Below are 24805 nucleotides of genomic sequence, written 5' to 3'. Positions count from 1 at the left end.
GGAGGAAGGAAATTCTACAAAAATTTCTTTTGGAAAGTCTCCCATGTAGTGGGACAATCAACACTCTTGCGGACCACAGTCCACCATAAGGATGCTCGGTCAACTAAATGGTTAGTGACACATTTAATTTTGTCTTTCTCAGCATATGTTTCTTCATGAAAGTAATCATCAAATTGACTAATAAAAGCAAGTACAGTCTTCCCATCGCGTGATCCATTGAAAGTACGAAATTTGAAATTTCTTTTACTTATCTTTGTTTCTTTGCGGATGGATTGGGCTTCAAGTGTTGCATCGATGGTACGTTGTATAAGATCTTCGAGTTGCGATCCATCTTGGTTGGTGGTAGATTGTTGCAAATTGGCCAATTGAACTTGCAAAGCTTGTTGGGCTCTTCGTTCTTCTTCAAGCTGCATCATAATCAAATCCAACTTTTGCTCCATCGTTGGTTCGGGTAAATCTCCTTCAGCCATAAAATCGTCCATGTTTTGTTCAGTCATCCTGCAAAATTCCAAAAGACCTCACACTCTCGAAATCCTATTAGCGGGATGAGCGTAGCTCAAAAGCGGGTTTACAAGGCTTGTATATTTTGTTTGGCTTTTGTAGTCTTTCTCCTTTACGATTGCGGTATTCCTTGACACAGGTCTTCCAAGAGAATAGTGTTGCGTATAAACTGCGTATAGCCTGCGTGTGAACTTTTGTTCTTGCTGAAACTAGTTCAGCAAGTCTGCAAGTGTGAACAGGGTCTTCTTGGAGCTCCAAAACGAGTTCAATTTACAAACAGTATGAACTGCCTCTAAGAAGGTAAGTTTGGTTGAGTAAGTTGAAAGAGGGGGGCGTTTTTCACGCCGCCGACTTTGACGACAGCATGCTGCGGCATCAAATCGTCAATTTGAAAGGCCTTAAGCTTTTAAAGCTTAAGCGTTAAGCTTTTAAAGCTTAAGCCTTAAGCTTATTACTTTAATTGTTTTTAAACTTCTCTTCTTTCTTCTCTGTAACAAAATGACTTAATATAGAAGCTTTACCGTCGGTCCTTCGCCTACAGAGGCTGGTCTCTCGCGATCAGAAGGTGCAGAAGGGGGTTGTTGACTGCCAGGAACACGATGGTATCGACCATTCGCGACAAAACTAACTGTAGAGCTCGATCGTTCCAGGAGCTCCACCTTCGTGCGAGATGGTAAGCGATTGGAAGCTCTCGATCTCAACTTCGCTTTGATACCAGTGGTGCACAGATCGATCGCCGTATGCACGCGTAGTGAGCATCAGAAGGTGCCCAAGAACAAAAGAACTCTACTTTTTACACAAAAACCAATGAAGAAAACTTGCACGACAAGAACAAGAGACCAATTGGGTGCAATCTCCCCCCATGCCTTGTGTGAGCGCTCCACAAAGCATGTATTTTATATATTAATTATCTTCAAGCTCAAATAATAGTCCAATTTACAAAATAACATGCTTTAGCTTTTGAGTTTGCTTTTGTACCAGTAAAGAATTAAAGCTAATGGGCGCCCAAGAAGTCAGGCGGTACCCAAATACAATGTTCATTCCACCATTCATAAATTGTGCAAAACACATGACAAGTTCAGATAAATTTTTTGGTCCCTATATTTTAAGAATCTTTTGTACAAAAAGATAGACTAACATACATTAAACTCATGGCTAATAACCTCTTTACTAGTATGGTACCCTCATATAAACATATTCATACACACTTTGCATGTTATGATTGGTGTAAATAAGGTTTCTTTTTCTCACACATATACATACATATATATTAATATATATGCATACATACAAACACAAAAACATATGAGCCTCTTTGAAGAAATCTATACACAATAACTTACAAATTTAGTTTTTGTTGTTTATACATGTACACAAAATGCTTAGACATCTCTCTCACACATAAACTATCTCAAAATGGAATGCAATAATGAAAGCAATGTTAACACATGCATATAAGCTTAAAGTTGATGACACTTTCAATTTTATATTACATCTACATAGAATGAAATCAAACCACTCACCTTTTCTATCTTTTAAAAAATACACTTAACATTGAAACATACACTCACCATTTTCATGTGCAAATATAGACCGATCTAACTCACTGATAAGTGTCTTTTGGCTTATTCCTTGAGGGGGTGCACCTTGAAACACGTTAGTATATTATAAATTCACATAGAGTAATGTTTTAGTTGATGAAATTTGGGCAAAATTACAAGATTAGACATGTAAATAGAGGGATTTGAAAATAATAACCCTTGAATATAGGTGATATGTAGGGTTTCTTATAGTTGTAGCCCCCCTTTGACCAAATGGCATAGTGCTCAATATAACCCAATGGAGTAAATGCAAAAATGTCTTAAAATGCACTCTCATCTCTCTCTCTCTCCCCCCCAAATTCCCTATGCCTAATTCTCTCTCTCTCTCTCTCTCTCTCTCTCTCTCTCTTTCTTTGCCTTCTATTTTAGTTTATTTTTTCCTCTCCTAGTTCTCTCTCTCTCTTCTTTTTTTCTCTCCCCGCTTTTCTTCTCTCTCTCTCTCTCTCTCCTTTTATTCTCCCCCCTCTCTCCTCTCTTTTCCTTCTCTCTCCCTCTCCTCTTTTTTTCCTTTTTTTTCTTCTTCTCTCTCTCTCTCTCTCTCTCTCTTCATTCTCTTTTTAAATTTTTTCTTTTCTCTCTCTCTCTCTCTCTCCTTTTCTTCTCTTTGCACTATTCTTCTCTCTCTCTCTCTCCTCTCTTTTCCTTCTCTCTTTCTCCTCTATTTTTTATTCTCTCTCTCTTTTTAAATTTTATATTTTCTCTCTCTATAATTCTCTCTACATGTTCTCTCTCTCTTCTTCTTCTTTCACTTTCTTCCCCCCAGTCTCTCTTAAAGTATGTAAATTTTATCTTTTCATTATATATAATTCTCTCTTTATGTTAATATTCTCTCTCTTCTCCTCTCTCTCTCTCTCTGTCTCTCTCTCTCTCACTGTCCTGAAAGGGAGAGAAGGACCGAAGCTTGGACTCGAGAGCTATGGTGGGAGAGCAAGAGCAAGAGAGAGAGAGACACAAGAAATGGGAACTCCAACAGTCACAATGTGTGACCGGCGGGCCTTCCTTTATTCAAACTGTCACTAAAAGAATAAAGAATAAAGTGACGGTGACAAGCACCCGCCACCTGCAGTGTGCAGTGGCGGTGACTGTTAGTGTAGTAATACATGCGCGGATAGGTAGAGGCGCCTTTACCCCCAATAACCTCTCACTTAAAGGCGAATCTGCCCTAGTGAGGAGTGAAAAGAAAAAGAAAAAAAGATAGTACAACATGCACACATGTACAAAAGGATGAGGAAAGACGTCATCTCATCCCACACCCATTAGCAAATCGCTCTATAGAGAGGCTTTTTGTGAGCAGATCTGCAGGATTTTGGTCAGTCGAGATCTTGACAAGATCAACAGACTTGTCCTCAACAACCCCACATATGAAGTGATACCTCACCTCAATGTGTTTCGTCTTCGCATGGAAGACCAGATTCTTGGCTAATTGAATACCACTCATAGAATCCGAATGCAGTGTAGGGATAGCATCAATACCAAGGTTAGCAACCAAACGACCCAACCAAATAGCCTCCTTGCAAGCCTCAGTGGTTGGAACATACTCGGCCTCTGTAGTAGAAAGGGCCGTGCATTTTTGCATCCTGGACATCCAAGAAACAACACCTCTAACATAGGTGAATACATAGCCGGAAGTGGACTTCCTACTATATGCATGTCCTACATAATCAGAGTCAGTGTACCCCACGACTCCTGTATCCTGGCTGCCATAGCATATGCACATATCTGCAGTGCCCCTCAGGTACCTCATGATATCCTTCACGGCATCCCAATGCTTCTTGCCAGGTGTAGCCATATAGCGTGCCACAACACCAACTGCAAAAGCAATATCTGGACGAGTGGCTATCATGGCATACATAAGACTGCCCACTGCGGATGCATAGGGAATCTTGGCCATCTCGGCCCTCTACTCATTCTGTCTGCGGACAATTAGCCTATGAAACCTTCACATAAGAAGCCAATGGACAGCCAATAGGCTTTACGTCCTGCATGCGGAAGCGCTCAAGGACTTTATGAATGTACTCCCTCTGTGACAAGTAGAGGAGTCCCTGATGCCTATCGCATCTAATGCGCATACCAAGTATGTGAGCAGCCTGTCCCAGATCTTTCATCTCAAAGCTCTTCTTAAGCTGAGTCTTAAGAGCATCTAGCTCATCATGAGCTTTCCCTGCTATCAGCATATCATCCACATAGAGTACCAAAATCAATAAAGAACCATCACGGGCTTTCTTCTGTAAAGACACAGATCCATAGCACTCTGACTGTAGCCCTATGACTGAATAAAGCCATCAAACTTATGATACCACTCCCTAGGTGCCTATTTCAAGCCATAAAGACTTTTCTTCAATTTGCACACTAGGTGCTCCCTGCCAAGTTCTGCAAAGCCCTTAAGCTGCTCCATATAAATCTCATCATGCAAGTCCCCATGTAAGAAAGCCGTCTTGACATCCATCTGGTATAAATCCAAGTCAAACTGAGCAACCAAAGCCAAGACTAAGCATAGGGTGGTCATCTTAACTACAAGAGAAAATACCTCATCAAAGTCCACACCATGCTCCTACTTAAAACCCTTTGCTACCAATCTAGCCTTGTATGCCGGCTTGGGGTGTCTAGGGATACTTTTTAGCTTGTACACCCACTTGCATGGCAAAGCCTTCTTGCCCGTAGGCAAGGAAACCAAATCCCAAGTGTCATTCTTATGCAGGCAGTCTATCTCAGACTGCATAGCCCTCTCCGAGGAGTGACTGTCACCCCTGCGCATAGTCTCATCATACGTGAAAGGCTCTCCTGCATCTGTAACCAAGACATAATGCACTGAGGGATGAAATCTATCTGGTGGACGTCTAACTCTAGGAGACCGTCTCACGGTAGGCTCTGCTACCTGCCCAGCTGCCTGTCCAACGCCCTGACCATGAGCATCTACTGCAGCTATAGGCTATCCATTTGGCTGTGTGGGAGCTCTCGACTCCTCCTGAAATATGACCCTGTGGATCTATCCTTAGGCATTTTAGCCTATACCCAGATTGATTCTCAACCAATGCAAGCCATCTCTTAAACACAGCCAAGACATCGGATTTCAGCTTAATGGGATAAGCCCAAACTTTTCGTGAAAAATCATCTATGAACGTAACAAAATACTTTGCACCACCCATAGACTGACAAGGCATGGGCCCACAGACATCTGAATGTACCAATGCCAAGGGCTCACTCATACATGGCCTACTAGATTTCTTATGCGTAGATCTAGTCTGCTTGCCATAAAAACAATGCTCACATGAATCAAAACATGCATAATCAAGGGGCAGCAAGTACTACAAACCAGAAAGCATTTTCATTCCCTTCAAAGACATATGGCCCAAACGGGCATGCCAAAGAGATACATGTGGGATAGAATCCACAAATAAAATATGATCAAGGGAAGAAGCTGATACAATCAAGGGGTAGAGACTGCCATCCTTGGCACCTCTCGCAATCGCAAGTCTACCATGAGTGATCTTCCATGTAGAGTCTCCAAAACATACATGATATCCTCTGTTATCAAGCTGTCCAGCTGACATGAGACTGCGTGTCAAAGCAGGTATATGACATACATCCTGCATAACAAAACTGCTGCCAGAAGAAAACTGCAGCCTAACATCACCAATGCCCACAATATCAAGAGAGTTGTCATCACCCAAGCGCACACAACCCGAAACAGTACAGTATGAATGAAACCACTCTCGGCAAGGTGTCACATGAAAGGACGCACCTGAGTCCAAGAGCCAACACTGTGCATACATAGAGTGTATCTCTATCATCTGCAAAGCACTAGAAGAAGCTGCTAGGATATAATCATCATCATCAACATTCTCAAGCTGCATAACATTGATCTCTTCAATTTTAATACTAGATTTTGCAGGTACTATGCTGCGATCAGAAGGTTTATCCTGCACTTTGTCTTTCCCCTTATCTTTGCACCTTTCATTGCGTAAATCATGGCATTGTGGCCTAATATGGCCCTTTTTTCCACAATGGTGGCAAGTAACATCTACATTCCTGCCACGGGATTTGATACATGACTTCCCACAAGACTTGGACCAAGATTTTTGAGAATCCCGTCCACGGCCACTGCCATTGCCATGCTTTCCATATCCATCATTCTTGCCTCTAACTATCATAGCATGCGACACACGAGAAGCATCCAAATTCTTACCATTAACCTCTTCTTGCAGAAGAGCACTCTCAACATCCGATAATTTCAAGGTAGCAGTAGAGGCATATAATGTAGTGCGGAATACATCCCATGACTCATTAAGAGTACCAAGCAAGAAAAGAGGAGTGACATCCTCTGCAAAAGTGATGTCTTGTGAAGTCAAGTTCTTGAGTATAGCATGGAACTGGCTCAAGTGAGCAAACAAAGTCACATTGTGCTTCATGCGCAGATCCATAAGCTACTTCAGCCAATACATTTGACTCGCTGGACTTTTCTTGTCATAGAGATTCTTGATTTTATCCCACAATTGCCATGCACTCTGTTCTTTCTCAAATATATTGTAATGAACCTATTCTGTGAGAGACAATACAATGGTGGACTTGCATAACTCATCAAGCTCAAGCCATTCCTCATCTGGCATAGTTTTAGGCGGATGCCCGCTTAACCTCAAAGGTTTGATCTGTGATTTTTGCACCAACACCTTCCAAATCTGGCTCTTCCAATAAGAGTAATTCATACCATCAAGCTTAGTGATGTTGAAAATAGCATGATCAGTGGACGAACTCGCCATAATGCAAGTTGGAAGACTGTAGACAGTTCAAAACTACTTGCTATTTACTGCAGAAAATGACCAAAAATCACCAAAATTGAGGAAAAATGGTGAAGAAAGTAGAACCAAAGCTGCTATCCACCAAGTACTAGTGAAAGTACATCATTTCAAAGTGTTTCAGCATGAAAAATACATGTTAGTCCATCCATATATGCTTACTGTAGTAAATTTCAGATTTTAGTAAAAGAGAGCTAACAGTGCCAAAATCGAATCCCAAGGAAATCAGATACTGTCAGGACCAAAGCCAGCATCATGGGAGCATATCATAAGCATATGACGGTCGATAAGCATGAATCCAACACCCAAGTATGTCATACAAACATCTGCCAATGAGTAGGCACACCCCCCAGGCAATGGGGCAAAGTGTTCCTGCCACTACTAAAAATTGACACAAGTAGGTGTGAGAGCACAAAGATACGGATCCAAAACTGAGACTTAGCTCATAAGCATACAGTGAACCAAGACATATGATGTATCATCCCAAAAGGTAAGAAGTCCCAAAGTCTCAAGTGTCTGTAACTGCTCAATGGCATGTAACAGCTCAATGCATAAAAGTACCACCTGCTCAATGTCTGATAAGCATTCAAGAATGCTCCCACTGGCACAAAAAGTCGTATGTACGAGCTCAAGATCTCAAGATAAGGCAAGACACAGTGCCAATGACATAAGTCCAAGACAATACATCAGTAGTATATCCCAAACATATAGGCGGTAGAGCATCCGTAAGCATGTAAGACATCAAATACATCCCAATCCAAACTCTAACAAGCCAAGTAACATCCAAGACTACTCCAGATAATCCAAAATGCATCCAAGGTGGAGCTTCAATGAGCACTCAAGCTCAACGTATGCATAGGGTAATCAACCGTGACATGAGCATCAAGCCGTAGGTAACGGGTATGCATAAACCCAAGAAGCATCACTGTCAAAGCATATACGAATGTCAATAACTGCAGGCTGAAATAATCTCAAGCTTCCAAAAGCATCCGGATTCAATGACAAGCTCAAAGTCGTCCCTCGGTGATCAATGCATCATAGCATAACCCAAGACATACATCTGGAACCAATAGGCATGTGCCAAAGCATGAAAGATAGCTTCAGCCCAAGAGTATTTAGCATGCATTTACTATTATAAACTGTGTATTTTCAGCCCCAAAATCAAGCCAAAATCATAGCATTACATGTAGCTTAAATCCCCCAATCAATCGGGATGCAATAGGCATCAAACCGATTATGTAGTGGCATATAAATACATGTTGTCTCAGACCTGAAATCTATTGCAAAAGATTCTGTCATCAGAATTTGGCAAATCCAACATCACCATCGCGTGCGGAGCGTGCTAAAACCCTAACTTAGACTCTTACCTTGCCTGAATCCGGTTCCGAATGCCCGAGATATGACAAAAAGAGTGATTTTTTGGCCAAATTTTGAAATAGATGCAAAATAAAAACGTGAGCTGGCTGGGGGGGTTTACTGTTTCACATGTCAACAATGGGGCACAAATGAGGGCCAAAGAAGGCCTACACTAAGCCTCAGTAAGCATTGATAGGTTGGAAGCAAGATCCAGGTGAAGGAAGCTCCAAGAGGTGTGAGCTATGGCTGCCCACAACTTGTTTATAGCCTGTGAGACCTGAGAACTGAAGTAAAACTCTGAAATAATGAAGCAATACCTCAATATCAATGCCCTGATGGTGCTTCAATAGGCCGAGAAGAAGTTCGGGAAGCCGGGGAGTGACGGGAGCTCAAGAGAATGAGCTATGGCTGCCGGGAAGGAAACCCAATGCGAGTGGGGAGTCGATGGGAAGCTGAGAATGCAACGAACCAAGCTCAAGAGTCACGAAGCCGAGCTTTGATACCAATTGAAAGGGAGAGAAGGACAGAAGCTTGGACTTGAGAGCTATGGCGGGAGAGCAAGAGCAAGAAAGAGAGAGAGAGAGAGAGAGAGAGAGAAAAGAAATGGGAACTCCAACAGTCACAATGTGTGCCGGGCCTTTCTTTATTCAAACTGTCACTAAAAGAATAAAGAATAAAGTAATGGTGACGGGCGCCTGCCACCTGCAGTGTGTAGTGGCGGTGAGTGTCAGTGTAGTAATACACGGGCGGCTAGGCAGAGGCGCCTTTACCCCCAACACGTCCCCTTTTCTTCTTCTCCCCTTTCTCCAAAATTTTCTTTTTTTCTTCTCTCCCCCTCTCTCTTTGAAATTTTATCTTTTTCTTCTCTCATTCTCTCTTTTAAATTTTATATTCTCTCTCTCTCTTCCCCCTCTCTTCTCTCTCCCTTCCTCTCTCTCTCAAAAAATATTTACATTTTAAAAATACTTTTCTCTTTTCTCTTTTTCCCCATCTCTCTTCCTCTTTTCCTCTCTCTTCTTCTTATTCTTATTATTCTCTCTCTCTCTCTCCCCCCTCTCCTCTCCTTTCCTTCTTTCTCCTCTTTTTTCTTTTTTTTTTCTTCTCTCTTTATTTTTTTCTTTTCTCTTTCTTTTAAATTTTATCTTTCCTTTCTCTATAATTCTCTCTTTGTTCAAATTCTCTCTCTTCTTCTTTTCTCTCTCTCATTTTCTTCTCTCTATCTCTCTCCCGCTCTCTCCTCTCTTTTCCTTTTTTCTTTTCATTTTTCTCTCTTTCTCTTAAATTTTATATTTTCTCTCTCTATAATTCTCTTTCTCTCTGTTCCCTCCCTCTCCTCTTCTTTCTTTTTTGCTCTTTGTATATTTCTCTCTCCTTATTTTAATTAAAAAGAAAGTTTTTTTCTTTTCTCTTTCTTTTAAATTTTATATTTCCTTTCTCTATAATTCTCTCTCTGTGTTCAAATTCTCTCTTCTTCTTCTTATTTTCTCTCTCTCATTTTCTTCTCTCTGTCTCTCTTCCCCCCTCTCGCCTCTCTTTTTCTTTTTTCTTTTCTTCTCTCTCTCTCTCTCTTTTAAATTTCATATATTCTCTCTCTATGATTCTCTTTTTTCTTTTAAATTTTATATTTTCTCTCTCTATAATTCTCTCACTATATTCAAATTCATTCTCTTCTTATTTTTTCTCTCTCATTTTCTTCTCTCTGTCTGTCTCTCCCCCTCTCTCCTCTCTTTTTATTTTTTCTTTTCCTCTCTCTCTCTAAATTTATATTTTCTCTCTCTATAATTCTCTTTCTCCCTGTTTCCCCTCTCTCTCCTCTTTTTTATTTTTTTCTATATATATATATATATATACTTATTTTAATTAAACAAAAAGTTTACATTAAAAAGTTTAATTTGAGAGAGAGAGAGAGAGAGAGAGAGAGAGAGAGAGAGAGAGAGAGAGAGAAAACCTAGGCCCTATGCATAAGAGAGAGGGGGGAGGGGGAGAAGAAAAATGTTTAATTAAAAAACACTATTCTATTTCCTCTTTCTCTCCCTTCTCTCTCCATCTTCTTCTTTTTATTATTCTTATTCTTCTTCTTCTCTTCTCTTTTATTCTATCTCTTTCTCAAAGTGTGTGAAAAACTATGTTTAAAAAACTTTAAATTAAAAAATATTTTAAAATATTTAATTAAAAAGTTTAAATTAAAAATTTGAATCTAACTCAGAGAGAGAGAGAGAGAGAGAGAGAGAGAGAGAGACTTTTTATTTAAAAAGAAGTTTGGTTTAATTAAAGAAGAGAGAGAGAGAGAGAGAGAGAGAGAGAGAGAACCTAGGCTCTACACATGAGAGGGGGGGAGGGGGGAGGAATTTAATTAAAAAGGAGATAGGGAAAAGAAAGAGAGAGATTATAAGTGAGAGAGAGGGGAGGGGGTTTTAATTTAAAAAAGGAAGGTGAGGGGGGAAGCTTTAATGAAAAAAGGGAAGGGGAAGAGAAAATGAGATATTACACGTGAGAAAGAGAGGAGGGGAGGGGGTTTTGATTAAAGAAAGGAGGTTTGGAAAAGGGGGTAGTTTCGGGAAGCCCTCTGGAGGTTCAGGGCTTCTTCTATGTTCAAATTCTTTCTCTTCTTCTTCTTACTTTCTCTCTCTTATTTTCTTCTCTCTACCTCTCTCCCCCTCTCTCCTCTCTTTTCCTTTTTTCTTTTCCTCTCTCTCTCTCTCTTTTAAATTTCATATTTCCTCTCTCTATAATTCTATTTTTTCTTTTAAATTTTATCTTTCCTCTCTCTATAATTCTCTCACTGTGTTAAAATTCTTTCTCTTCTTATTTTCTCTCTCTCATTTGCTTCTCTCTGTCTCTCTCTTCCCCTCTCTCCTCTCTTTTCCTTTTTTCTTTTACTCTCTCTCTCTCTCTCTTAAATTTTATATTTTCTCTCTCTATAATTCTGTTTCTCTCTGTTCCCCCTCTCTCTCTCCCTCCCTCTCCTCTTCTTTCGTTTTTACTCTTTGTATATTTCTCTCTCTCTCTCTCTCTCTCTCTCTCTCTCTCGTATTTTAATTAAACAAAAAGTTTACACTAAGAAGTTTAATCACAGAGAGAGAGAGAGAGAGAGAGAGAGAGAACCTAGGCCCTACACATGAGTTGAGAGGGGGGAGAGGGAGAATAAAAATGTTTAATTAAAAAAGACTTTTCTCTTTCCTCTTTCTCCCCTTTCTCTCTCCGTCTTCTTCTTTTTATCCTTCTTCTTCTCTCTCTCTCTTTTATTCTATCTCCTTCTCAAAGTGTGTGAAAAACTATGTTCGAAAAGCTTTAAATTAAAAAAATATTTTAAAATGTTTAATTAAAAAAGTTTAATCTAACTGAGAGAGAGAGAGAGAGAGAAACTTTTTATTTAAAAAGAAGTTTAATTTAATTAAAGGAGAGAGAGAGAGAGAGAGAGAGAGAGAGAGAAAACCTAAGCCCTACACATGAGAGAGAGGGGGGAGGAGTTTAATTAAAAAGGGGATGGGGAAAAGAAAGAGAGAGAGAAGGGAGGGGGTTTTAATTTAAAAAGGGAGGTGAGAGGGGGAGGCTTTAATGAAAAAAGGGAAGGGGAAGAGAAAATGAGATATTACACGTGAGAAAGAGAGGAGAGGAGGGGGTTTTGATTAAAGAAAGGAGGTCTGGAAAAGGGGGTAGGTCCGGGAAGCCCTCTGGAGGTTGGGCTTTCTAAACCTATAGCTAAAATAATATAATAGTAAGACTAGGTGCTCCATACCTAGATCCTCCTAACACTTCGCACCAATGTTATTTCGGTGCCTCCCACCATGTAGTATATCAAATTGATTAACATAAGGGGAAATTTTTTTCCCCCTATCCTCCCATCCATGGCGCATCGTGCTCGAAGGAGGAAGGGGATAGGGAGCCAGCAAGCTCCTCGATGGAGCTTGCTCGGCTCCATCTCATGCATGGGGACACGTCGAGGGGGGAGGATTCCCTCCCCTCCCCTATATAAAGGAGGGAGCGCCGACAGTCTGAGGGGTGGGGAGAGGTAAGAACGACCGTCGCCATATTGCCGAGCGAGTGGAGGAAGGAAGAAAGGGGGGAAGTGAGCTGGGCCTGTGGGAGGCTCGCGAGGAGCTACGGCCAGAAGGCGGCACCCTGCGCCTGTGGGAAGGACGCCATCTCGACGCCAGGCGGACTTTCACCTCCCGTCATCGCCATCAGAAATTTCCCCCCACGTGGATCCTGATCGACCCCCACAGAAGCTTCAAGAAGCTTCTTGAAGCTTCTAAGGGGGGGGCTCCTTATGCCCCCTTCCTATACTTAAAAATCCTTCCACCCCAGGTTTTTAAAACCCTCAAGTCCCCCTTCCTATACCCTTCCCTTACCCTTTCACCCCCTCCCTGTTCTACCCCTTAGAAATCCTTTTCACCCCGCCCCGGTCTTAAGGCCTTAAACCCTTCCCAAGGGCCGTTAAACCCCCACAACCCTTGGCCTCATAACCCATAAATTCCCCCCCCGGTGCCTAAATCTATAAGTCCCTTCTTGTGTTGAAACCCCATGTTTTTCCCCCCTCATATTCCTTTTTTCTTAACACACCCCCTAAGCCCTTTCTAAACCCCGTGTCCCTTTTTTTCCTTACACGCCTTTTTCCCTGTGCTATAAACCCTTGTGTTATCTTTCAAATTTTCCCCTAGGTTTGAAAATCTCTAAGTCCTTTCACTCCCGTGCCCAAAAATCTCTCAAGGTTCGTATGTTGTGAAGCCACACTCATGCATAACTTTTTTTGCCATGGATATACCCTATAGGGCCTTTTTAGGCTTTATAAACCTTTCCCTCTCTGAAGAAGCTAAGACTTTAAAAGTCTTATTATCCCCTCTCATGGTTAATCTTTTGAACGGCTCCTTGCCTCGAAAGAGAGACGGTGGAAATCCGAGAAGGAGAGTAAAAGTTACCTTCACATCCGAAGGATTACAACTGCGATGCCGCCTAAGAAAGTCCAAGGAGTAGCTGCGGGAGGGTCATCTCCCCGTATCCATGTGGATAGCTCACCCCAAAACCAAGTTTTTCCGTTTTGATTTTATATCGGTTTTAATTTAATCATGCAAGATGAATTGTTTGGGATAAGATATATTTTGTCCTAGTTATTTACAATGAAGGAGTTTAGTTTAATTGAACATGCAAAAATGATAATATAATAAACATAGTTTCCTTCAAATAGCATCATGCTTTGAAACGAATTACGAGCAAGATTATCCACCTACTATATTAGTATATTTTGGTTAAATCTTGAAGGTATAAAAACTGCATCTTGCACCATTAACCCCTATTCTTTTTTTTTTCAACGAATTATCATAGAAGGTGAAATTCATGAAAGGTTTCTTACGTTGCTTGAATTCTAGGAAGTTATCATTGCTAACTGCATATCTTAGCAAGGAAAAGATTGTTATTTGGCATGAGTTTCGTTTGCAAGGAAAAAAGGAAGATTAATTGAATTTACCTAACCTCAAAGCAATAAAGTTTAGGACTGAAAAATCAATTGTCACAAGGATAACAAATCATGCCGAGGTGATCTCAATATTACCTTCTAAAAGTTAACCGAATTAATGTAAACCTAGAAATACCTATGCTACGAAATATGTCTTGGGGAATGATTTAAAAACCAAGAATCGTTTATACCTTAAACACTTGACTACCTTCCCTGATTGTAGGGTTAATAAATCGTAAATAAATTAAGAACTAGGGTTTGTCCCTAAGGTTCTTAAAAAGAGATCCTAGGTCACAAACGTCAGCTTAAAGAAACTAAAACGGATTGTTTCATCATATATTACAATGCAGAACTTGCGCAGCAAGTACGAAGTCATATAGTCTTGTGATTGATTCACAAGAAGAAAGGTTAAATACCCTCAACAAGGATGGCGGATCCTTACGCAAGTCATCTTGCAAAAGGATGTATTCTTTCATATCCTTCTAAATAAGGAAGGTTAAAAACCGGGAACTAAAGTATCCAATGTACTTTAGGGTTGATCAAGTTGGGTTAATAGGGTACACCCTAACCCAGAATATAAGGGATCTTGCCAAGTTGCAAGACACCCTGGAACGAGTGCTGATGCATTCGAAAGGAAAGAATCATTCCTTAACAGTTTGCCAACAACAAGATCGGTTAATGAAAGTGTTTGTGCTTGCTAGAGATTTTAGAGCACTATTTGATTTATGAATTACAAGTTAAATGAATATCTATACTTCAGGTTGAAGGCCTGAAGGGAGAGGCAGCTTCAGTTACCCTCGACTACCTGCCTGACCCTAACCAAGGGGGTTGTTGACCGCGCCGAGAACGTGGACCGAACCCACCGCGAGAGGTCTCTCCGTTGAGCTCTACTTGGAGCAGGAGGACGCTTGGGTGCCAGGGGGGGCTCTGGCCGTAAATTCCTCGCCTTCTGGGTCCTGCACAAGAGGCTAATGTGACTCGGGATTGGATCTCGAGGCCCATATACTAGTCTACGGGCAGAAGCTTGGATTAGTGATCCCTGTGGATTACTGGATAGCCTTCGGGCGGATTATGGACACAAGCCTACGGGCGGAACTCCTTGTATTTCAAAGATAAATATGATGATATGTTAATAAAGAACTTGTTTGATATTGTTTTTCTATGTCATGTGATAAGATTATGTGAAGGAGCTAGTGCTTAATGGATTAATTAAAGAAGCTGATTGTTACATGTCAAATTAATGTGTTAGATAATTACATAACTAAAACAAACCGAGGAAAGTGTGGAGGATGGGCCATGGGTCCGTCCTACGGTTGGGTGGTCCCAGTTAGCCAGGAACTTTTCTCAAATCTTGAAGAACAGCGGGATGATCATCAAAGGACATGAACAACAAAAGCGTTGACCTAGAGTTATGTCTTAACCGATTTACACTGTTTTAGGGGAACGGAATGGGACTATACCTTATGGCAGAGAGGTTGAGCTTTGCATCCCTCTCGTTTCCCATTCCCCTTGAACCAAGTGCAGCTTGAATCCGCTTCGGACCTGGCGTTTCTGCGTAAAGTAGTTCGCTTAGGTCCGACGCTAGTTGCTATTAAGTAATGACCAATCAAGAAAACCCTAATTCTGGTCGATCCTAAGTGGGAACGGCCAGGATACTTCCGCTATGTGGCAGACGCAGGAAGACCTAGATCGCAAAGCCCGTAACATTCCATGGGAATGTCGGGTGGAGCTTTCTAGACATCCTTTCCGATGGACTGCTAAGACGTGCCCTGGATGATACTAGTGGACACGTTACACACCAAGGTTTAAAGAACTAGTGTTGAAAACAATTAGGGGAGTTTACGTTCTAATACATGTTTCATGTGGCAAGAAGGCTCATGGTTGATTGAGATAAAGAAACTAACCAATGTGTATGTATATACGCAACTTATATGCCACACACACACACACATTGTTTGTGATACACATGGAGAGAGAGAGAGAGAGAGAGAGAGAGAGAGAGAGAGAGAGAGGGTAGAAAGAGAGAGAATTGTAAAACACATGCACAAAAATAGAGCTATACATAATGATGGGCTACATATCCACATATGAATTTATAACTATCATTGAAATGGGTAGAGAGAGAGAGAGAGAGAGAGAGAGAGAGAGAGAGAGAGAGAGAGAGAGGAGGTGAAACATGTGCATTATGCTTAGATTGAGCATTGAGCATAACTAATATTATGAAAAAATAGAGAGAGAGAGAGAGAGAGAGAGAGTGTGTGTGTGTGTGTGTGTGTGTCTGCGTGTGTGTGTTTATTTAAATAATAAAATTACCAATGAGCACTTTATGACAACTAATTTGCAAAAGAAAAAATCCAAACTATATAGAGAAGCAAAACACAATAGCATTATAGAAAAAGTTTCTCAAAGTAGATACACATCTCAAAGAAATTCATAACTAGAATGATCCTACTAGTCTACCATCTAGCTCTAGAAGGGCCAACAATAGTGTTTTCACTATTAAAGGGATGCACACCACTCGTCATAATAGGAAAAGTACTAGTACTTATTCCACCACCAACCTCATTAGTTAGCCTAATAATCATAGCCTTAAAACACCAAGGTACACCCCTAAAGTTCATGACCTCAGCCTCAATCGTGTCAATTTGAAACTTTAAGTTTTGAGCCATCAATCCCTCTTCCCCACCCCACAACATGCCCCACATCTCCCCATATAACTCATTTGGTATCTTTGTGTATGCCAAAAGCAACATCTAGTAGTCCTTGTAGAGCAGCATCAAATATTTCTTTCCAAGAAACATTCCACTATATTGCACATGCAATCTATCTCTCAAGCTTTGTATATCTTGCACAACCCCTCAAAATTCCAAGCAATGTCTTGCAATATTGCATAATTGAACTACTCTCGCAAGCTCTGCATTTCTTCCAACAACGGCAACACTAACTACAATATTAGGGGTTTTCCTATTGTAGGTTATAGTATAATGCTCATTCCATGTCTTTACCTATGTCCATTTCCCTATCCTTCATCACATTCATGTGTCTTTACTATAGAGTGGATGCAATGACCTATGGGATGTCATTGTTAGAGGTCTTGACAATGGCATTGCAATTGCAAACCTTCATATTTTTGGAAATAACATTGAAACAAAGGATTTAAAATTTTAATTCATAATATGTAATGATCCAACATATTTTAATCCAAGGTGTTTATATGGAGCATTGAGAAAAGGCATAGTCTTATTGAATTCACATGTGAAAACCATGACTGTAGTAAGATTTTATGAACCTTCTTTGGCAATGGAAATTGCTTAATAGAGTAAACATGCTTTACCTTGTCCAATGACAATGGTTTCATGGACGGTGTTACCCAATTATATGATTGAGTTAAATAGTCATACAAACACCATCATAATATCGTAGTTGGGTGACACGAGTTGCAACCATAAAAAATAAATGTAGATGGAAGGAGATATGTGAGGGTAAGGTCGGGTTTTGATGATGACATTGCTAGTGGGATTTGGGGGATATGTGACACATAGAGGGTGAAATGTCATTACATTGAGGAGATATTATCCCCAATGCTCTCCTTCCATGCCCTCTTGTCCAAGTACAATAATATCATCTCCCTTAGAAACCACATTGTGCAGTAACTTTTGTGCCTCTAGTAAACTGATGTTGCATTTTATCCTCTAGCACATGCTAGCATAACTTGGCAACCTTAAAGTTGCCTTTTCCTTCAAATATATCTGCCACCTCTTTGGTGTAATCCTTGAATGGTTACTTTGTTATTTACATGATGCCTCCCTCAATTTAAATTCTTCTCTATTCACAAATTTTTACATGTAGCTCAACTCCTTTTTGTTTCTGGTTAACATACACATGCACTTTTTACATAACTATTTTGTTTATATGCATGTAAGAAGGTTGGATTGATCGGGCACTGTTGTTCTTGCTCGTGTTTTTGGCAGCAATACAAAGGCTTGGCTTTACATTCATTTGGAGTGTGATTTGTTTCTTCTTTTTCTCATCTTCTCTTCAACCACTACTCTCTAAACCCTTATTTTTGAAACCATGATGGTTCAGGATTTGATCCCTGTATCCTCCGACAATGCCATGTAACTCAAAGATAAAGATCCACTAGGAACACCTCGTCTCTACTAATTTTTTTTCTCACGCTTATGAGGTCTGCAACAACCACCATGAGCTACAAGCTCATCCTCTCAAGTTTACCTCAAGTGAAAAACCCCAACTCTTACTTTTATGAGATCTCTCTTTTCTCTTTATAGGGTGTTACACCAAGAAGATCCTTATTTAAGCCAAGTACTAACAATGTATATTGACAAAGAAACCCCATGAGTGTACCCTAGTACAACTTCCCAAGGATCTCGCAAAGGTGGAAGCATACTAATGATCATCTCTATTGCCTCCACCTAATATCCCAACAATATCATCAAAGTCCACTATACTCGGAGGATAGAGTATAACACTCACATGTACTCAATTGAACCACAAAATAACACCTTGGGTGACACTTGACACTTGAGTGACACCACTTACTACCACCACTAGTAGGAACTACATAAGTTACCTTGCCTCATACCATGGATCATGGGTATGTGACACCCCAAAGATACAAAAATATACATGTATTCCTATATATACATCACCCTCAACCATTAACACTCATCACATAATTTATTTTAACATGATTATATTACATGAAACTCACAACATATATATCAAACGGACATTCATATATATATGTGTATATATATATATATACCATGGATCATGAGATGTAATAGGCCTTGATGCACATATGTACATATAGATATAAATATGTATGAATGTAAGAGGCTATAAAGCAAAGTATAATCACACATATATGTGAACAAATATGCAATGATCTTTCTCAACTCTTTGATTATTGAGAACATCCTACACTCAACTTATATCCTCACACAACTCTAATTGTATCATGTTGGAGGAAGACTACTTGATCCTTGTAGTAGGCCCACTACTGGAGCACCTACCCAACCCTTGTGCATCTTTGAGAAAAGAATACTTATGTAGTTGATGGACCATGTGCCTTGAATTACATCATGCTCAAAGGTAAAATGCAACTCAAATATGCCATGCATGTCAAAGAACTCAATCCATAAAAAGGAGAAACGAATGCATTGAAAATCCATGTGCCTATTCTAGTCTAATGTGTTGGTATAGCATGAAAATGCATACATGGATTTCCTAATTTAGTTATATCCTTTAATGCTCAAGACCTCACCCCTGAATTGAAAGATGTGACTCCTCTCCACCCCTAGCCTCATAAGCACTCTAATGGAATTCAAGAAGCCTAGACACCCTTCTCACTATTGAAGTAGACCATCATGACCCTCCTCTCACCATTTCCCTTTTCCTTCTCAATCTAACATTCCCAATTAGAGTTAGAATTTAGATTGTGACGTGTTAAGACATCTATGCTCTATGTTGGTGTAACCCTCATGTGCACATGCTTCTAGGGTTACTTGGGATAGCTTCAGCGGGCCTTATACTATGCAGTGCAAGAAAATGGTGCAGATTTGTGTAGTATCCCAATAACATGGAAGTAGTTGACAAGTTGGGGTATAAGAAGCCTCAGTGGAGTTCTTAGAAACATTGTATAGTGAAGTGCTTGCGCCCCTTTTCAAAGTGATGTACATAAGTTTAGGCCCAAGAAAACTTACCTCTCTCCCTACTGCCTAGCTCTTTGCATATAGCTCCTTCTATTTTCTTGTATAAACACTAAATCTTGATGAAAAAATTATAAGCATTATGAAAATCAAATCATGAAGCAAGGTTCAAACTCTTAAACTACCTATAGTTCAAGTTTTATTGATTATCAAACCAAAAAAGTGAGATCCTCACATATATATACAAGGTTTCAAAATCAAGCTACCTATTGCAAAATTAAGGGTATTTTAGGATTTTTCAAAAATTCATCAAAATGTCTAGTGTGCTTCTAAGTAGTGATCAAGATTATGGTTTGTAAAACAACTAGTTAGAGGGTCATGTTGTTGCAAGTAGTACACTTGGTTGTTAGTCCCTCCTTGGATAAAATGTGAATGGCCATTGCGAATGGATTTTAGGTTGTATAATATGGTTGATTTTATTGGTGAATTTGAGATGATGGCCCAGTATTCTCAGTGAGCTTTTTGTACCTACAATAAAAACCTTATGTGCACTATGAAGAAAGGCTAGTCATTAGTGGGAGTTTGAGGTCACTTTTTGACCTTTTAGCATGTAGAGAGAGTGTGCACTCCACCAATGAGGAGAAGGCTTCCATGATGGAAATTTTTCTCCGAAAATCATTTTCGTATTCTTGGAAAATAAATTTGGCATTCTGATATTGTTAGTTTTATTGAAATGTGTAGAGTAATTGTTACTTTCCAACACTAAAGCAGAGTACTACTATTTTCCAATAGTAATGTTTTGCTGTCATATTTCAACCGTTTCTCTTATCGAGGGAGAAAAAAGGTGGTGAAAGCCTCTCCTCGTTTGAAATCTTTGAGTGCTCAATGCTCATTCCCTCTCTCTTGCCTCTAGTCCACACCCTTTGGAGTTTCTGTGTTTGTTTTCTCTCCACTTAGATGCACATTTCTACCCTCCATCTTCCTACTCTATAGAGGTGTCTTCTCAGTGCAGAATACCTAGTGCTTCCATCGAGTTCATAGTCACTTTCAATATGGTCGATGAGTAGGACAGGTGGGTTCCCTTGACCATAATCAAGGGAAGTTGGATAATCACATAGCGAAGAAAGTGAAAGAGATATTTGATAGCCAACCCTTTTTTATCATACTGGAAGGACAAGGTAACAGATTTTAGGCTTGGTGGAGACAATTAAATAAGTGTGCATGCAACATGTTTTCATGCATTAGGAGCTTTGCCTTGAGCCTACTACCTCTAATCTCCCTCTCCATAGACCCAATTGTTGGTGCATTTTTGTAGCCTTAACTTTTTGGTATGAATGAAGGTCTGTGTTTCTTATTCACCTTGTAACTGACAAGACCATTTGATGTTAACAGACTTGTATCCATCAAGCATTTAGGAGTGGCAGCCATAGTAGAATGTGTGGTAGATATTCTGGATGCCATCCATGGCTCATCTGGGGAAGAGCTTTACAAGGCAAGGACCAAAGTGGCACTAGTTGAGAGGGACATGTTCTTCTAAGACCATTATTACATACCACTTCCCTCTAGTGGGCAATGGGGAGCCTTGTCCAACCTTCCCCTTCCAGATTTCAAGAGCAAGGAGTGGCCCATTATTAGATTCTAGAGTAAGCGAGAGTCACAGGTGCAAAATATTTCACAAGGTGCAAAAATGCCTAAAGCCCAATATTTCAAGTAGTCAAAGCAAAATATCCACTTTTATGACTATAGCCATTTTCATGGACTTCATCTCCAATCCAAACTCAAGAACCGTGTTCCTATTGAAGCACCCAAATACAAATAGTATCCTAGAGTTTGTGAATGCATGTTGGAATACAAAGGTACAAGATGGAATCACCTGCAAGGTGCAACTAGATTCCATTTTCTGCAAGTGTATGATTGCCACTCAAAACTTCATCATAACATTTTTGTAGAGGGAGTTTTTTGGAAATCCATTACAAGATATAAATGTTTGGCTAGATAGACAGAGGTAGAGAGTGAGAACACAGAATTAGAACAAAAGTTGTATAGACATAGAGTAGCATAGACTGAATTATGCCTCAAGTTTCTACCAACATAACTACTCTATCTTACCCAAAGGCTAGATCTACAAAGGTTAGATTTTTGCAATTTGGTCACATAGACCTCATAACATACAAGTCAAGACTCTACCAATGTCAAGGCTTACACATCATTTCTCCTCATAATAGGGGCCTTAAAACTTACTAGAGCACCATGGGTCATTGGTGGCACCTTACGAGGGTAAGGCATTGAGCATATCTAACACCCCCCTTAGTGTTAAACTACATAGGTTCAACCCAATCCCTAATATCTAAAGATGAAATGGAAGTAGATACTTCGTAAGAGATTTGGTGAAGATATCTACTCCATTTTCCTCTATTGGATAGTAGACAAGCTCTATTATCCCATCCCCAATCAAATCATGCACATAGTGATACTAAATTTTAATGTGTTTGGTATGTGCATCAAACACTAAATTTTTAGTGATGGAAACGTAACTTTAATTGTCACATCTTAGTACTAATGAATCTTCATCTTACATTCCCATATACCATAGGATTCTCTTAACCATATAGCTTCACATGTAGCAAAATAATTTATATTGTAGTCTACTTCGATAGACGACAATACCATTGTTAGTTGCTTCTTATTGATCCAAAGATTCTTATTGATCCAAAGATTCTTATTGAAGATTCTTGAAACCAAAGAGAACTAATATCTAGAAATTGGTTTTCTAAAATCACTAACATACTCACTTTGACTCATAGCACCCCACAAGTGAACTTCTAGAACTATATGTGATACTATAGTCAAGAGTTCCCTTTAAGTATTTGAGCACCTGAATCCTAGATTTTCAATGACTTTCTCATGGTTTATTTAAAAATGTACTCAAAACACAAACATCAAAACTCATATCTCGCTTGGTGTTGCACAAATATATACAATTGTCCAACAATCCTCATGTATCTCCCAATGTCTACTAGTGCTGATACATCCTCAATGGATACCTTCACATTGACCTCCATAAGTGTAACTATCTCCTTACACTCTGTCATGCCAAATGGTTTCAAGATATTCCATACATACTTCTTCAAAGAGGTAAAGAATTTGCTAATTTCAATCCCCAAACAATAGTGCAACAAGCCCAAGTTTGTCATTTCAAACTCAGAGCTCAAAGCCTTTCGAGTTAGATGGATTATATCTTGATAATCACCTATAATAAGAAGGTTGTCTACATATAGGACAATTGCTACAAACTTTTTTGAGGCACATCTATTCAATTTTAAGCCTGAAATGAATTTATCTATCTACTAATACCATGGTCTAGGGGCTTGTTTCAACCAATACAATGCCTTCTTTAGCTTGAAAACTTTATTCTCAAAATGGAGGGCCTCAAACCTCAATGGTTAAGCCACTTACATCTTCTTCTTGAGGTCATCATTCAAGAACATTGATTTAACATCTATTTGGTAAAGTGGCCACTTCTTGTGAGCATCCAATGCAAGTATTATACAAATAGCATTTATTTTGGAAATTAGTACAAATGATTCTTGAAAATAGAGTCCTTCAACTCATGAGAATACATATGCAACTAATCTGTCTTCATACTTTTCTAAGCCACCATCAACCTTCAACTTTACCTTATTGACCCATTTGGTGTCAATAATCTTTCTCTTTTCTAGTCGATTCACTGGCTCCCAAGTGTCATTCTTCATTATGATGCCATACTCAGCTTGCGTAGCTACTCTCCACATTAGATCAATAAGTGCTTCTTCCAAGTTTGTTGGCTCCTTTACTTTGTAGGCATAGGATTAGTGTGACCATTGAGCTATACCCATTGCTACAATGACTTTTCCAATGGTGTGATTACAAGTTGGCGAACTTTTTCCTCATCATCTGAAGAACATGCTTTCTCCTCCTTGAGGGTAGGGGTAGCTCTTGGAATAAGTTCATAGTGGACTACTTTATTATTGGGTGATAAAGTGGAAGAAATTGCATTCTTCTCCTCCATTGTATGTGGCTACTCCTTGAATACCACATCATAGCTTGCTATGATCTTCTTTGCCTTCGGTACAACTTGTAAGCCTTTTGCTCATCACTAAAACCTAAGAAGATACATTTTGTGCTTTCTAGTTTTAACTTGTTATTTACATCCTTTGGAACATGTTTATAACATTTATATAAAGTGCGAGGCAAATGATTTCTTACTAGTATGGGCCGCATGAGGAGTTTTTTCATTGAGAGCCTTTGTGTAGCTTTGATTGAGAATGTAGACTACAATATTAATAGTGTTGAGCCAAATGCACCAACAATCAAGACTTTGGATGTGGACTTATATTGTTTTAGAAGTTGCAACTCACTTCAGCTACACAATCTCTTACCTTGTCTCTCAACAGTCTACTCTAATTAACCAAACATCCTCCTCTCTATCCCAAGAAAGAAAGAATACAAGAATAACTTTTCAGTTGTAGTGAATTCACCAATATTACCTTCCTACATTGTAGTCCAAAATATTGAAGGCTTGAAGATGGTTCCATGACCCAAGAAGCATGATTCGATACTGTTGCTTCTTTGCATCCATCGATGAGTACACTAACAAGTCAAGAAGCTAGTAGAGAAGAACAGAAAAGCTAGATATCATTCATTCTCAACAATGGAGGAAAGATGATAGAATAGAATAAGAGAATAGAGAGCTTAATAGTTGCATTGATAGAGATTCTGCAACATGGATGCACCAAAAGGGTTGAATACAACAAGGTCACCTTTCTAGGACAATGCACCATTTTAGGATTAGCGTATTCACCCCACTATGTTTTAACGTTTCCAACCCTTTGCATTTTAGGGTTTTTACCACTGCTATTAGGGTTTGCGTACTCGTTTGGGCATCCTATCCACTTAATGGGCTCTAGATTGGTTAGTCCTCAAAGCATCCTTGTGCCTTAGCCTAATTAGATCTAGCTTATACTAATCCATCTTATTCTCCTCAGATTAATGTATCAACTTGTTCCATCTCCCTGAGAATGATTGTACTCGAAAGGGCTATGCCCATATGAATGAAATAAGACTTCTTTTTATCAATGATTGCCTTGATTGTGAATATTGATAAATAAGTAAAGTGATTTGGACACGTGGCTAAAAGCTGAAGTGGACATGTAATGTAAGGTGGAATTCCTACTGGGAGGAATGTCGACTTCGGTCAGACTCAGGGTTATGAACCTAGGTATCCATGAGTGTTTGCTCGAAATGGATTGGCTTAGACCTAATGATGCCCACATTCATTGTGGGAAGGGCCAAATTTCCTTTCGAAATTCTGAAGGGGAATTGGTCACAACTCAAGGAGAGGCTGGAAAGCCAAAAATTCAATTGGCCAAAGCATCTCGGATAATAAAGGGA

This window comes from Lygodium microphyllum, chromosome 16, assembly GCF_053477565.2.
Source record: "Lygodium microphyllum isolate KBCC chromosome 16, Lygodium_microphyllum_v1.1.10, whole genome shotgun sequence".
NCBI classification, from domain to species: Eukaryota; Viridiplantae; Streptophyta; class Polypodiopsida; order Schizaeales; family Lygodiaceae; genus Lygodium; species Lygodium microphyllum.
The sequence above is the reverse complement of the archived record's forward strand: the minus strand, read 5'-3'. Positions refer to the sequence as shown.